This window comes from Pseudophryne corroboree, chromosome 3 (genome assembly GCF_028390025.1).
Source record: "Pseudophryne corroboree isolate aPseCor3 chromosome 3, aPseCor3.hap2, whole genome shotgun sequence".
NCBI classification, from domain to species: Eukaryota; Metazoa; Chordata; class Amphibia; order Anura; family Myobatrachidae; genus Pseudophryne; species Pseudophryne corroboree.
Window position 1 is genome coordinate 612,442,691 of NC_086446.1, and position 15,774 is coordinate 612,458,464.

Consider the following 15,774-nt stretch of genomic DNA (forward strand, 5'->3'; position numbering starts at 1 on the left):
GCACACACACAGGGAATGCTCTGACTGAGGACAGGACCCCACAAAGTCCTTTGGGGAGACAGAGAGAGAGAGTGCCAGCACACACCAGAGCGCTATATAATGCAGGGATTAACACTATAACTGAGTGATTTTTCCCCAAATAGCTGCTTGTATACATATATTGCGCCTAAATTTAGTGCCCCACCTCTCTTTTTAACCCTTTGAGCCTGAAAACTACAGGGGAGAGCCTGGGGAGCTGTCTTCCAGCTGCACTGTGAAGAGAAAATGGCGCCAGTGTGCTGAGGGAGAAGCCCCGCCCCTTTTTCGGCGGACTTTCTCCCGCTTTTTCTGGAATACTGGCAGGGGTAATTTTACATCTATATAGCCTCTAGGACTATATATGATGTAGATTTGCCAGCCAAGGTGTCATATATTGCCCTCAGGGCGCCCCCCCCCCCCCCCAGCGCCCTGCACCCATCAGTGACCGGAGTGTGAGGTGTACATGAGGAGCAATGGCGCACAGCTGCAGTGCTGTGCGCTACCTTGGTGAAGACCGAAGTCTTCTGCCGCCGATTTTCCGGACTCTTCATGCTTCTGGCTCTGTAAGGGGGACGGCGGCGCGGCTCCGGGAAAGAACACCAAGGTCGGGTCCTGCGGTCGATCCCTCTGGAGCTAATGGTGTCCAGTAGCCTAAAAAGCCCAAACTACCACCTGTTGGGTAGGATCGCTTCTTCTCCCCTTAGTCCCTCGCTGCAGTGAGTCTGTTGCCAGCAGATCTCACTGTAAAATAAAAAACCTAAATATACTTTCTTTCTAGGAGCTCAGGAGAGCCCCTAGTGTGCATCCAGCTCAGCCGGGCACAAGAATCTAACTGAGGTCTGGAGGAGGGGCCTAGTGGGAGGAGCCAGTGCACACCAGGTAGTCCTAAAGCTTTCTTTAGTTGTGCCCAGTCTCCTGCGGAGCCGCTAATCCCCATGGTCCTTACGGAGTCCCAGCATCCACTTAGGACGTCAGAGAAATGGGCTGTAACAAGCACAAACGTTTAATATGATTACTGTTACACAGTTCTTACATCTATATTCTGCTATTAGATTGTAATATGTCTCTTTGTTCACCATATCCAAAGAGGTGATTGTGTTACAATACATTATTAAGAAAGCAACATTTCAGATTTAAGTTGAATTCTGATATTTAAAGATGTTACATTGTAACACATACTTTTCTGTGGTAATGGCAGTATGCCAAGCACTGTAAGAATATGCTACATTTGTGATACATTTTGTAAGGAATATAACAGCTCCCTCACATACGTATTGTAGCTAAAATACTCAGTGGACAATTTGAAGTTAATTATATCATATTAACAACAGCTGGTGCACTTTGTATACCAGAGGTGGTATTGTATAGCAGCAGACTTGTGTTGTAGCGGGTGCAAATAGCGGAAACACAAACAGAAATTTTTAAGTTGAAGAAATTTGCTGGAACATTGGTTAATAACTCATAGTTAATTTAATATAATCTTGTCATTATATGAGGAATATTTTGCTATAACAAATTCACCACATAAGTTTATTTGGTTTTTCTTTTATTTTTGATAATTGATATTGGTACCCCTAATGGATAGGGGGTGCATCATAGACCATGCATTGATTTTAATCTGTTCACTTATGAACATTGTGGTTTAATTACCCTACTCTATTTTATGGAAGTATATTAAAGGTTTTGTTTTATATTAATACAATCATATCAAATTAATCAAACAATTTATTCCAAAAGAGTGCTCCAAAAAAGCAATCTACTCTTTTTTTGTTGGCTTCTTCCAACATTTGCCTATATGAATGTATTGTTCATGATTGCAGGATCATCTCCAGCTTTTTGGAAGTATATAGGGGGTAATTCCAAGTTGATAGCAGCAGGAATTTTGTTAGCAGTTGGGTAAAACCATGTGCACTGCAGGGGAGGCAGATTTAACATGTGCAGAGAGAGTTAGATTTGGGATTACCCCCAAAATTCCTGCTGCGATCAACTTGGAATTACCCCCATAATTCCAAATTAGAGTATATATTGTCTGGTTCGGGATACAAATATTGAAGTGTTTCAGTGACAGCCCAAGTATTTTCTCACAGGCCCTACATGACTGTTTGCAATCCTTTCAGCCTGAAGCCTGAGAATGGATCGGTGCTGATACAATATGTTGATGACTTGTTGTTATGCTCTGATTCATTTGAGTTATCCCTGGCAGATACTAAACAGCTTCTGTTTCACCTCTCCCAGACAGGACACAAGGTTTATAAGGATAAATTACAGTTGTGCTGGACAAGGGTTAAATACTTGGGACACTGCTTGACACAAGGACTAAGACACCTGACCACAGACAGGATACAGGCCATCCATGACATGACTCTGCCGCAGACTCAGCAACAAATTCACAATTTTTTAGGAATGTGTGGATATTTTCAGAATTGGATTCCAGATTTCTCTATTTTGGCACTACCACTGCAAGAAATGGTCTCTTCAAGTAAACCAGAACGTGTTTCTCATACTGAGGAGTCCAAACTGACGTTTGAGAGACTGAAAGAATGCTTGACAAAAGCACCAGCATTGGGGATGCCAGATTATGAGAAACCTTTTGAATTATATGGTACCGAAAGTGCTGGCTGCGCGGCAGGGGTCCTAACACAAAAACATGGTGATGCCAGCAGACCGGTAGCCTACTACAGTGCACAGTTGGACACTGTAGCACGGTCTCTCCCCACTTGCCTACGAAGTGTTGCAGCGATAGCTTTGTTGGTAAGAGTGAAGACGTCGTGCTAGGGCACGACCTGACAGTCCATACACCTCATGGAGTGTCAGCCTTGCTAAACTCCGCCCAAACCAGACATATCTCATCCACTCGGTTTACAAAATGGGAACTGTCATTGATGACCCCTGTAAACATCACCATAAAAAGGTAACCCTAAATCCTGCAAAGTATTTGCCAAGTGTGCCTGGTCATGCACAAAGGGTGGAGGATGAGAATGATGGTGAAGGAAGATTTAGTACAGACACTGATATGCATGACTGTATGGAATACTTGAACCAGACCTTCATTGCGAGACCTGAGATTTGGTCCACCTCACTCAGCACAAGTCACTGAGCTGGTAGCACTGACCAGAGCATGCGAGTTGGCAAGGGGTAAGTCAGCTAATATAAACACAGACTCTAGATATGCTTTTGGAGTAGTGCATGATTTCGGGGCCCTGTGGAGCCTCAGAAATTTCATGCCGGCAGCTGGCACACCTGTGGTGCATGCATCACACATCAGAAGACTGCTGACGGTCATACAGGAACCGGACAGAGTGGCTGTTATCAAGTGTAAAGCACACACTTACAACCAAGACCCAATTTCACTTGGTAACAGCCGGGTGGACGAAGCTGCTAAATCGGCAGCAAGCACCACCACACAAATTAACACCACACAACTGATTACATTCAATACAGTAAATACACAACAGTTAATTGAAATACAAGATTTTGTGTTCCCTACAGGAGAAGGCGGTCTGGAAGGTGAAGGGATATGGTCAGGAGTCCTCAGGACTCTGGAGAGATGGACAAGGTAAGCCAGTGGCCCTCAGAGCGTATCTCCCAAGCCTAGCTGAAGCGGCACGTGGTCTGACTCATCTGGGCAAGCAAGGTATGTGCAAATTGGTAAGAGCTTACTGGTGTGCACCAGGGTTCTCTTCTCAGGCAAGCAAAAAAGCAATGACATGTCTTACTTGCTTGAGGAAGAACATTGGAAAGACAATACCAATGGAGCCATCCTATATCTCTCCTACAGACGGACCTTTCCAGGTAATACATATTGATTTTATACAGCTACCACCCTGTAGGAATTTGAAGTATGTATTGGTGTGCACTGATGTTTTCCCAAACTGCGTAGAGGCATTTCCTGCCACCACAAATACTGCCGTGTTTACCGCAAAGAAAATTGTGCAGAAATTTGTGTGTAGATATGGTATTCCAAAAATCATTGAGAGTGATAGGGGTACCCATTTTAGAGGTGAAGTCTTTCAGGTTATGTGCAAACTTATGGGTATTAATAGCAAACTACATACTCCCTACCGACTACAGGCCAGTTTGAAGGTGGAGAGAATGAACAGCACTATTAAAAACAAGCTGAGCAAAGTGATGGCTGAAACTGGACTGTTGTTGCCGGAGGCACTGCCACTAGTGTTGTACAGCATCAGAACTACTCCCAGGTCACTGTTTAACCTATCACCCTTTGAAATTCTTTTTGGACGACAGCCCCACGTAATGCTAGATCCCCAGGATGATCTGAAATGCAATAATGAGATGACTGTGCAAAACTTGGTTAGGATGAGCCAGCAATTGAGAAACCAGCAAAGGAATTTGAAACTGGCGATTCCTGACCTACCAAACAGTAATTGTCATGAAATTGAACCTGGGGACTATGTGATGAATTTTCTATGCTCAGGTTGCCTAATAGGTGGGAAGGACCATATCAAGTTTTGTTGACCAGCACGACATCACTGAAGGTTGCCGAAAGAGAGACTTGGGTCCACTCATCACACTGCAAGAAGGTTGCTAACCCAGAGAGAGCTTGTGAGAAAGAGAAAGGTGAAGAAAGCCTGATATCACTGGAGAATCTGTTTCGGGAAAGCTGAAAGACAGAACTGTCAAACGGTACCTGAGCGTGGTGAGAGACAAGACCAAGGACTGTCATCTTATTTTTCTTTTCTCCCCTTTCTTTTTATTTTCCTGCTGAAATGGATTTGCATTAAGAGACTGTGTTATCCCTATTCTGGATTTTTCTTGTGACTCCATTTTTCATCAGGACAATTTGTTTTTGCGAGAGCCCCCAAGAAGTTGAGCAATGATCTGGAATGGGTTCTGATGAAGGAGATGAATTTGTAGGATCCCAGGATCAGTCCATCACTTTGGTCAAAGCTGGTATAAGTAAGAGATCTGGTAGTCACGGAGTTCAGAGACAATGTGAGGGGTTGTTGTCTGATGAATACTGCATATGCAAGTACTGCGACCCCATAGTCGAAGATGAGTGCATCCAGAGATGTCAGTCAAACAATAATATTGATATTGACGGACATCCTTTGAGTGACTATCACTCATAGTAGGTACAGTCTTAAATCAAACAGAATGCTGGGTGTGCTCACAAATACCTCAAGGACAGAGTAAATCGGGATTAGTGCCATACCCATTAACAGTAAATGAGGTACTCGAATTGCATGGGGGGAGACCGGTGGACAGAAAATACAATATATCTAGACCCCCTAGCCTAAAGCTCCACCAGTACCACGTATACAGATCCCTACTTTGTTTCAACGTAACCAATTTCCGGAAAACAGGAAATTGGGAAGTGACTTGGAACAATCAGACAATGACCTTCTCACACAGAGCTGATAAGGAGTCCATCAACTCTGAACTTGTACGTGGGATAGCCACAAGTGGGAGGTACTTCCGATACAGGTATACATGTGGGACCAAAACCATGTGGGCTGGAAAAGTGTCACAGGGATATTGTGCACACATCATACAGCCAGATACTTTTGTCAAGCAGATGGAAAAACTGGGGACAGGTGTCTTTGTGAGAATTATCTGTGACATGATATTAATGCATTTTGTCCCCTGTGTTCTCCCAGATGACGCTTATTTCATATGTGGAAGAAAGGTGTACAAGTGGGTTACTCTGAACTCTGAAGGGTTATGTTACATAGGCAAAGTACTACCAGAAGTCATGACCATTGTACATGACAAAATGAAAGACATTCACAGCAGTGCTCCGCCTCTTTACACTCACACCGACTACGAACACATTTATAAGAGACACCTCATAGATAGGGGAGAGCCAGCGGCATCAAATTTGATTCATGAATCCACCGGGATTCAGATTCTCCTCGCATTAGACATCACCCGTACTGCCAGAGGAATCATAAATTATAGGTATATCCATGTGCTGGCGAACCTGATAGACAATATCACTGAGATGTATGACGACACCTTCAGGTATACGGGTAGGGAGCTTCAGGCCTAAAAGAAGGCACTGGTACAACACAGAATGGTCTAGAATTACATCATGGCCATGACGGGTGGGTATTGTGTTTCTTTAGCAACTCAGTATGGTGTAAAGTGGTGTACGTATATTACAAACAGTACTGAGGACCCAAAAGAGATCATTGATCAAAAGATGGATGAGATATTGCAGTTAAAATGGGAGTTTAGAAAGAAACACAATCTCACTTTAGCAGCTGTGGGTAATGAATTGACTGCATGGGCCTCATGGTTGAACCCACTCAAATGGTTCTCTGGGTTAGGAGAGTGGGCACAAGGAATGATTGCAAACGTGGGGAAGATTCTTCTCTGTATCCTGGGTGTTGTCATAATTATTGGACTGATATGTAAATGTGTTAAAATTTTGACGCAGCGAAAAAGGACAAACCACAATACAAACCTAATGAGTCTAAGGAGTGGGTGCGTTGTAAATGCGTCAGATCTGGTATACGACCCAATGATAGAAACAGTACTGTGATAGGAATGCAAATGAATTTCATGACCTGTTTCTTTCACCATTTGTTTGTGTTTTTCTCTCCCTCTACCCAGCAAAACTTCTTTCAAATCTGACCATCAGTGTGCAAAGACATAGGTACATGTATGTATGCAACATTCATGCAAATCAGACATCATAGGCTATAGCACTGTCCCAGCATACTCTATAGGTTGAATGTTGTCCCACATCCACCCAGTGGTCCCGAGACTGCTGAGCACATATAGAGGATGTCTCGCCCTCTTCCCTGTCTTCCCCAACTATAGTCAATGTCTGATTTGAGAAATGAATACATACGTGTGTCTAGTTCACCAGTAATGTGTTTGAAATATATATTTTCTTAATTACGTTTAGTGTGACCATTATGATAGTTATTGTTTACTGTCAAAGTCAAAAATATTACACACACACGTGCAAACTCCAAACAGATTGGCCTCTGTTCGTGCATGTTGCCGCCGTGCGCATGCATACACGCATGCTACGTACCCAGTCCTTGCGTATTAACGCGTGGCAAGGATATATACGGTAGCAAACGCATTCGCACAGAAAAGCCACAAAGACACATTCAATACTTTATTCACATAGTACATAATTTACACATAGTCTCCACACACCTTGTCAGCAACTTACATGCACTTAAAAGGTAAAACAACAGAGCTATTCAGGTTTACAGGACGTGAGGGGATGGAGAATGGTTAGGACTTAGTGTTTGGTATCCAGATGTGCAGTATTTGTAGATCTACATTCCGGTTGCTATTTGCAGTAGATTGCAGGTTTCTGCATGTAGATATACGCAGAAATGTAATATTCGCAAACTGTTATGATACTGTGCTCAGGATATTCGGCGGGAACCCAGTGGCGAACACCTGCAAGTACACCTGGACCAAGTATTGCCCATTCATTCAAACCAACCTATGACCCCTCATGTACTGTAAATGACCTGCCCTCTGACCTATGAAAGAAGAGCTTACACTTCCCATTATACTGTATTTGGACACACTGTATAAAAGAGAGGCCTCCTGGCCAGGCTCAGTCCCTATTCTCTGAGGTGATCTTGCCAACACTGACTGAGGCCTGGATCCAGGAGCGCCCAAGTTTAAACGTATGTATTATTGGTTGTAGCTCTTCTCTGTATATTGGTGTACCTTTTTATCTGTATATTCTTAAGTAAATGCTGTTGATGCATTGGACCACAACATAACATTTAACTACTGGTGTCGCATTCCATTCTTGTTTGGGGTAAAGTGTATGCAGCCACTCGTGACGCTATATTGTGCGCATGACGAGTCAGCGTGTATACGTAACGTATATACACATTTAGCGGTTATATTTATGTGCAGCAGCTCAAACCTAAGTGTAATCATTTATTGCTTTTCCTTGTAATTTAATCAAATTTACCAGTGCCTCCTATGGCACCTTGGGATCTCAATGTGGTGTTGCAGTTCCTGCAATCGGAATGGTTTGAGCCTTTACAGGACATTGATGTCAAGTTTCTTATGTGGAAGGCCGTCATGCTAATGGCCTTGGCTTCTGCAAGGCGTGTGTCGGAGCTTGGGGGGTTGTCTCACAAAAGCCCCTATTTGATTTTTCATGAAGATAGGACTGAAATTAGAACTCGTCAGCAATTTCTTCCAAAGGTGGTATCTGCGTTTCATATCACCCAACCTATTGTGGTTCTGGTGGCTACCGACACCTCTGCTACTTCAAAGTCCTTGGATGTGGCGAGGGCTTTGAAGATCTATGTGAAGCGGACAGCTCATCACAGATAATCTGTTGTTTGCTCTCTATGATCCCCAGAAAATTGGGTGTCCTGCTTCAAAGCAGACAATTGCACGCTGGATCAGACTTACTATCCAGCATGCGTATTTCACGGCAGGTTTGCCATGTCCAAAATCTGTACAGGCCCACTCTACTAGGTCGGTGGGTTCTTCCTGGGTGGCTGGCCGGGGTGTTTCGGCTTTACAGCTCTGCTGAGCAGCTACTTGGTCAGGTTCTAACACGTTTGCTAAGTTCTACAAATTCGATACTTTGGCCTCTAAGGACCTTCAGTTTGGTCAATCAGTTCTGTAGAAACCTCAGCACTCCCACCCGATTTGGGAGCTTTGGTACATCCCCATGGTACTAATGTGGACCCCAGTATCCTCTAGGACGTAAGTGAAAATAGGATTTTAATTACCTACCAGTAAATCCTTTTCTCGTAGTCCGTAGAGGATACTGGGCGCCCGCCCAGTGCTTTGTTTCTTCCTGCACTGTTACTTGGTAAGTATTGTTGGTTCAACGGTTGCTGTTCCTGGTTTGAAGTTTGGTTAGCTTGGGTTTCCTCTAGTTTGTGTGCGCTGGTTCGGAATCTCACTGCTATCCTTTTGTATCCTTCTCTCAAAGTATGTCCGTCTCCTCGGGCACAGTATCCTACAAGTCTGGTAGGAGGGGCATAGAGGCAGGAGCCAGCCCACACTAGCAAGTTCTTAAAGTGCCCATGGCTCCTAGTGGACCTGTCTATACCCCATCATACTAATGTGGTCCCCAGTATCCTCTACGGACTATGAGAAAAGGATTTACCGGTAGGTAATTAAAATCCTATTTTTGCTTATATGGGAAATGGGAGTCCTGGAATGAGAGCAGATGTTTGATAGCAGGGATTTGCTTGAAGCCATATGCGATTAATTCTAGTAATTTTGGATGCTGCTTGAATCTTAGGAGTACCTGCAAATCAGATAAACTTAGAGATTTTGTAAATTGAGTCTTGTCACGATTTAGATACCGCATTTAGATACTGCAATCTACTGTAGGACTGCTGGATGATGGTGGTGAGACCTTTGGTCATTTAGGATGACTACACAATTTACTTTGCCACCACAAAAGAATTTAAGGGAGCCTTTATGTTCTCTACACAAATATTAATACTAAACACTTAATTACACATATGTCTGTAGCACTGACCTCACGGGCTCACAAATTCAACAATAAATACAGAGAATATGCATGATTAAATGTATTTAATCTGAAAAAAATTCCTTGGTTTGGATATTAAAAAAATACACAAATGAGTGAAAACCATTGATGGTCTCCCATAGCAAGGTTGGTGACCATCGATGGCCACTCACAGTTTTACCATAGATGACGAACACACCGATGGCCATCCCTAGTCTCCAAACGAGTTGCGTCACCTGGCCACATCTAACGCGTTTAGTCATAGGACTTCGTCAGACAGAGTGGTGCAGGTGACACTGAAGCCAGTGTTTAACAGAGCTGGTGGCCAATCTGCTTAGCCTCATTTACATATGTAAACAAAGCCGAACAGAGTTATCTATCAGTACCGCTTAATCACGGCTACATATCATACCATTTATATATAAAGCCGAATGTTTACAGCTATTATTCACCATACATTAAATCATATACTGTATACTGTACATTTATCCATTCTATTTCAATCGTGCCAGTGCAGTACACTTCTCCTACTGATCACAAATATAACCTGCTATATAGAAGTTTTTCTCAGCGATATATATATAACAAGAAACAAATGAGGCGGCACTCAGAGGCTAGTGAAAAATCCTTGTATTGGCAAAAAGGTTAACGTTTCGGGGACGTGCTCCCCTTCCTCAGATACTGGGGTGGAAGGCACCGGAGCAAGACACAGGTGGCCAATTTAGGAGTGCCGGAGTTCACAACAAGTATATATATATACATATAGAAACACAGCAACTATAAAACTAATTTAAAATCCATATATAATATAATTAATCTTTGCAGTGCATGCATGATTGTTCATAATTATACAGACCATTCTACGATTTACATTTACCCTTATTTAACTCATTTCACACAAAAAATGACATATATCAAATTTGTAAAATTAAATCATGTACACTCTTGGGTCAGATCACAATAAAATTTCTCAGTGGTTTATTAGTCCTACAGATGATTTATCTACACTCTATTTAGTATCTTAGTTTATAAATGGGGTTATTTCATAGCTCTCATTTAAACCTTTTGCTGCCATGGTGGTTAAGGTCAGGATCCAGAATGTTTATGTATTAGACATTTTTCCCTATCACCTCCCCGTTTATTTATAGGTAATAGTTCTATGCCTTTGAATTTAATCAGGGCATGAATGATGGCATTGCGTAAAGTGCCTTGGGACACTCCATTTTTTATATTCCGTATATGCTCTAGTAGTCTCACTTTCAAAGGACGCTTGGTGTTATTAGTACATTTTAAGCCGCAAGGGCATATACTACAAATGATGAAAACATTTTTATCCTCATTACTCTCCAAATGTCTATCTTTATATTGAACCAATGTCCTTTTTTCAGTTTCTTTAGCTTTATTATTTGACATTTGTATGATTTTATTTGACTATCCTTTAAAATTAAATCTCTCTTCATATATCTGTGCCTGTTCTTCAAACCGATTGATATTCGTGCAATTCCTTCTAAGCCAAGAAAATTGCAAAAAAGGTATGTTTTCTTTCCATGGAATATGATGTCAGCTACTAAAATGAAGGTAACTATTACTGTCCACATTTTTAAAATGAGTGTATGTTTCTATTAGAGATGAGTGGGTTCGGATTTACTCGGTTCTTTATGCCAGAATTATTGCCATTTCTTATTTTCTGGATTTTTCTTATTGGTTAACCAAAACACGTGACGTCCGATAGCCAATAAGGAGATTCGGGTAAATCCGAGTAAAACCGAACCCGCTCATCTCTAGTTTCTATGGCCTTTACATGTTGATAATTTTTATTACTTAATACTAGAGCTAAAAACGCTATTTTTTTTCCTCACTAAAAGTGGCAGTGAACTTTAAATTGTAGCAGTTGGTATTTATTTATTCTATAAACAAGTCAAAATCCTCCCTGCTTCCATTCCATATTATAAGGAATGGAAGCAGGCATGATTAAAATAAATAAATAGACTTGACTTAATGGAATACCTGGCCTGGATTCTTTCCAACCACAATCCTGCTGTTCTATATCCATGAGAAAAAGAGAGAAAGACCAAAAAGCAGTTATTCAATTGGGCGCACAGATATGAGAAGAATTCTTGAAAATTCATATCATATTATAACCTAGCGTAGTGGTTCCCAACCTGTGTGCCTAGGCACCCTGGGGTGCCTCAGGACACTTGCAGGGGTGCCTTGGATTGGTGGTCCAGGACCAATTTTAATTATTTATGATCAATGTAATAGGCAAAACCGGTGCTGGTGGCTGCCAATCATAAAATATGTGGACAAACAGATGCTATTTCTGTCCCATGCCACAAAATGTAACTTAAAGATGACCTATTAACACAATTTACTTCATTTAATAGTTATTATAAAGCTCTCAATAAAAAAACGTTTGGCCTAGGAGTGCCGTGAAAAGAATTCTGATACTCTAGGGTGCCATAATTCAAAAAAGTTTGGCAACCACTAACCTAGCCTTTAATGCTCAAAATGTAAAAAAAAAAAAATCCCAATTTTGGAATGTATACAGCAAAATATATAGGTTAAAAGTATTTTAATTGACATACATACACAAATACGTGAAAAATTTAGAATAATGTGAAGATACAAATATTAAAAAGCAATGTCCACCAATATAACTCTTGCATCGATTATTAATGCGATGTACCTGGTTCAAGCTATTGAAGAGCTGTCCGTCTACTACTACATGTTTGTATACAGTAGGTTCCTACTCCATAAATTATATAAACGTCTGTCACAATATTGTCTGTATATCCAATACTCATTTATCTATTTTAATTATAATATAGGGATTACCACCTATTGTTTTTATTCTCTGCAATCTATTTGTTAATAAAGGCAACAATTTTTTAAGGTTCTGTTTTCTTATTATTCCTGAATCATAATGAAATGTATTCACAATTCTGCCACTACCTAAACCACCCTTAATTGTATGATTATTGTATTGTTCCTTCAAACCCCCTCAGCCAATATTAAAAAGGAATAACTTTTTTTGAGCAAAAAAACAGTTGTTGTCATTACAGCTACAGATTATACATTCTCTATGTCAAATTTTCAGTTAGTGTTATCAGAAAGCTGTTATTATTCAGCAGCAACAATTGTTGCCAAAGCTGCTCCTTTTACTGATTTATGTTGTATCTCATTCACTACACTCTGAGACATGTCTCAAGTTGACTTCCCTTGTCAAATCCATTATACAAATGTAAATATCATATAAGTGTCAAATCCTTATTTCAGTATTGAGCAAGGGTTTTTAATACAAATGCTATCTGACTTTCCTAATGTAAAGAGAGAGTATTAACTCTCAATTCAGAGGCTGCCCTCTATCAATTATATGGCACTTGGATTCATACGTCCAATTATTATCGAGTTATATCGAATTCTTGCCAATAGTAGTTATATACATATGCTGCTGTTTCTCATTGCTTTATATGTATGGCTAGGACAGTCTGGGATGAGAAAACTTTGGGACATAACTTGGGCACATACACCTAGGTCCCAAGTTCCTCTCCTAAGTACACGTCCGAGGCCCTTTTAACTGGCCTTGGAATCTATTTCCATTAAAGGTTGGTGGCACCGACTCCACTGTGACACCTTCCCTTTCCCTCCACTTTGGCATAGTGGCCGAAGTGGTCGTTTTAATGGACAACTTCCTGTTGCCAGGGCCGAAACTGGGATTTTTGTCACCCGGGGCAAGGTAGTCATTGGACACCCCCCCCCCACCCCCCCCCCCCCCCAAAAAAAAAAAATTTTTTTTTTTTAAATAAATAAAAAATAAAAAACATTTTAAAATAAATAAATAAATGAATAAAAATATTATATATATATATATATATATATATATATATATATCTCTTTCAGAACTTTTTTACCTGAAAAATTGCCTTTTCTAACATAAATTTCATATCCAGGAGAAAGTGTCTCCATTTTACACAGTACGACAGGCAAGTGTCCCCATTTTACACATTGCGGCAGACAGGTGACCCCATTTTACACATTGCGGCAGACAGGTGTCCCCATTTTACACATTGCGGCAGGAAAAAGTGTCCCCATTTTACACATTGCGGCAGGCACGTGTCCCCATTTTACACAGTACACTGGCAAGTGTCCCCATTTTACACATTGCGGCAGACACGTGTCCCCATTTTACACAGTACGACAGGCAAGTGTCCCCATTTTACACATTGCGGCAGACAGGTGACCCCGTTTTACACATTGCGGCAGACAGGTGTCCCCATTTTACACAGTACGACAGGCAAGTGTCCCCATTTTACACATTGCGGCAGACAGGTGACCCCATTTTACACATTGCGGCAGACAGGTGTCCCCATTTTACACATTGCGGCAGGAAAAAGTGTCCCCATTTTACACATTGCGGCAGGCACGTGTCCCCATTTTACACAGTACGACAGGCAAGTGTCCCCATTTTACACATTGCGGCAGGAAAAAGTGTCCCCATTTTACACATTGCGGCAGGAAAAAGTGTCCCCATTTTACACATTGCGGCAGGCACGTGTCCCCATTTTACACAGTACGACAGGCAAGTGTCCCCATTTTACACATTGCGGCAGGAAAAAGTGTCCCCATTTTACACATTGCGGCAGGAAAAAGTGTCCCCATTTTACACATTGCGGCAGGAAAAAGTGTCCCCATCTTACACATTGCGGCAGACAGGTCCCCATTTTACACATTCCGGCAGGTGGTGGGGAGAGGGAGAGAGAGAGAGAGGGAGGGAGGGAGAGGGGCTGACTTACATTTGAAGCGGTTCTCGCCGCTCTTCAGCCGCCTCTCCCTCCTCGTCTGCGCGGCTCCCCCTTCTCCCTCCTCCCGAGTGCCCAGCTCGGGGGCGGGGTTTCGTGGAATGACGCGTTTGCGTCGTGACGTCACGACGCAATCGCGTCATTCCGCGAAACCCCGCCCCCCCGAGCTGGGCACTCGGGAGGAAGGAGAAGGGGGTTTCAAAGTACAAAGAAGTGCCGCGGCGGGCGCCCTGTGCAGTTGCACGGCTCGCCCGCCGCAAGAAACGGCACTGGCGCATAGGGAGAGGGTGTTAGGGGGTCTCGGCGCCCCCTCCAATCCGGCGCCCAGGTCGCCTGCCCCCCTAGCCCCCCCCTAGTTTCGGCCCTGCTGTTGCACACCAAACTTCCCCTTCTCTTCACCTTTCCACCTTTAGGGATGTTTCCCTTATCGGGCTCAGATTTACTGGCTACTGAGGAAGTTGCTTCATTCTTTTCTGGGTGTTTGTGACACCTGACATTAACCAACTCTGGACTGGGGAAGGTTTTTAAGTTCACTTTGAGCTTAGTAGTCACCCCGGCCCTCACTGGTCTTGGCCTATATGGACAAGCTCTTGACACTGGTAACACCTAGTCTCTGCCCTGACTTTAATTGTTCTGAGGTCATGGTCCAACTTTGCCCCCACCCTTTCCCTCAGAGTGAGGCACTGGTCCAGAGTCTCAGAAAGTCCTTTCATTTGTTGAACTTTTAGTGCTTCCTTCAGTCTTTCCAGCTTTGGTAACATTTCCTTCATTAACGTGACTGCTTGGTCCTCCGATCTCCCATCTTTGACCCTAGTCACTGACTCCTGCCGTTCTATGACTGGCACATAACCCATTTGGAGTCTCTTGTCTAGGTCTCTTATTCAACACCGTAGTCTAGGAATCTCCTTCACTGTTTCTTTTAGATGGCTGTTACTTAGGGCCAGCTTTTGGAACTCTCCCCTCAAAGTTTCCAGCTCTCGTGTCTCATATAGAGAACTCTCCCTGGGTAGAGCAACCTCAGAAATGGGACTCTGCACCGATTACTCTGAGACAGGTTCTTGCTCCTTAATGTGTCCTTTATAAACTGTCCCAGTTCAGCAATTGGATCTTGAGCCTCCTGTGGTGGATCATGCTGGGGTGCAACAACCCTAAGATTGAAATCTTGCACTTTATCCTCCTCATACATGAGTAGAACTCCTTCAGAAGCAGGTTCCCGGATGTCTTCGGAAGTAGACTCCTGTATTGCAACTAGCTTAGCCATGACTAGCTCACATAGGCGAGACACCTCCAAAGGTACGGTCTTTGTCTGTGATTCGTCAGAGAAAGTCTCACATGTGCACTGGATGTCCAGAACCGGGGGCTTCTGAACCTGTGATGTCCCATCAGGGATAACTTCTGAATGTACATCGCGTCAACAGGAGAAGGAACCTGGGTTTCCAAGACCTCAACAGAAGCTATCCCCAGCTCAGATAAGACTTCCTGTTCTAGGATGGGCTCTTGAGTAGA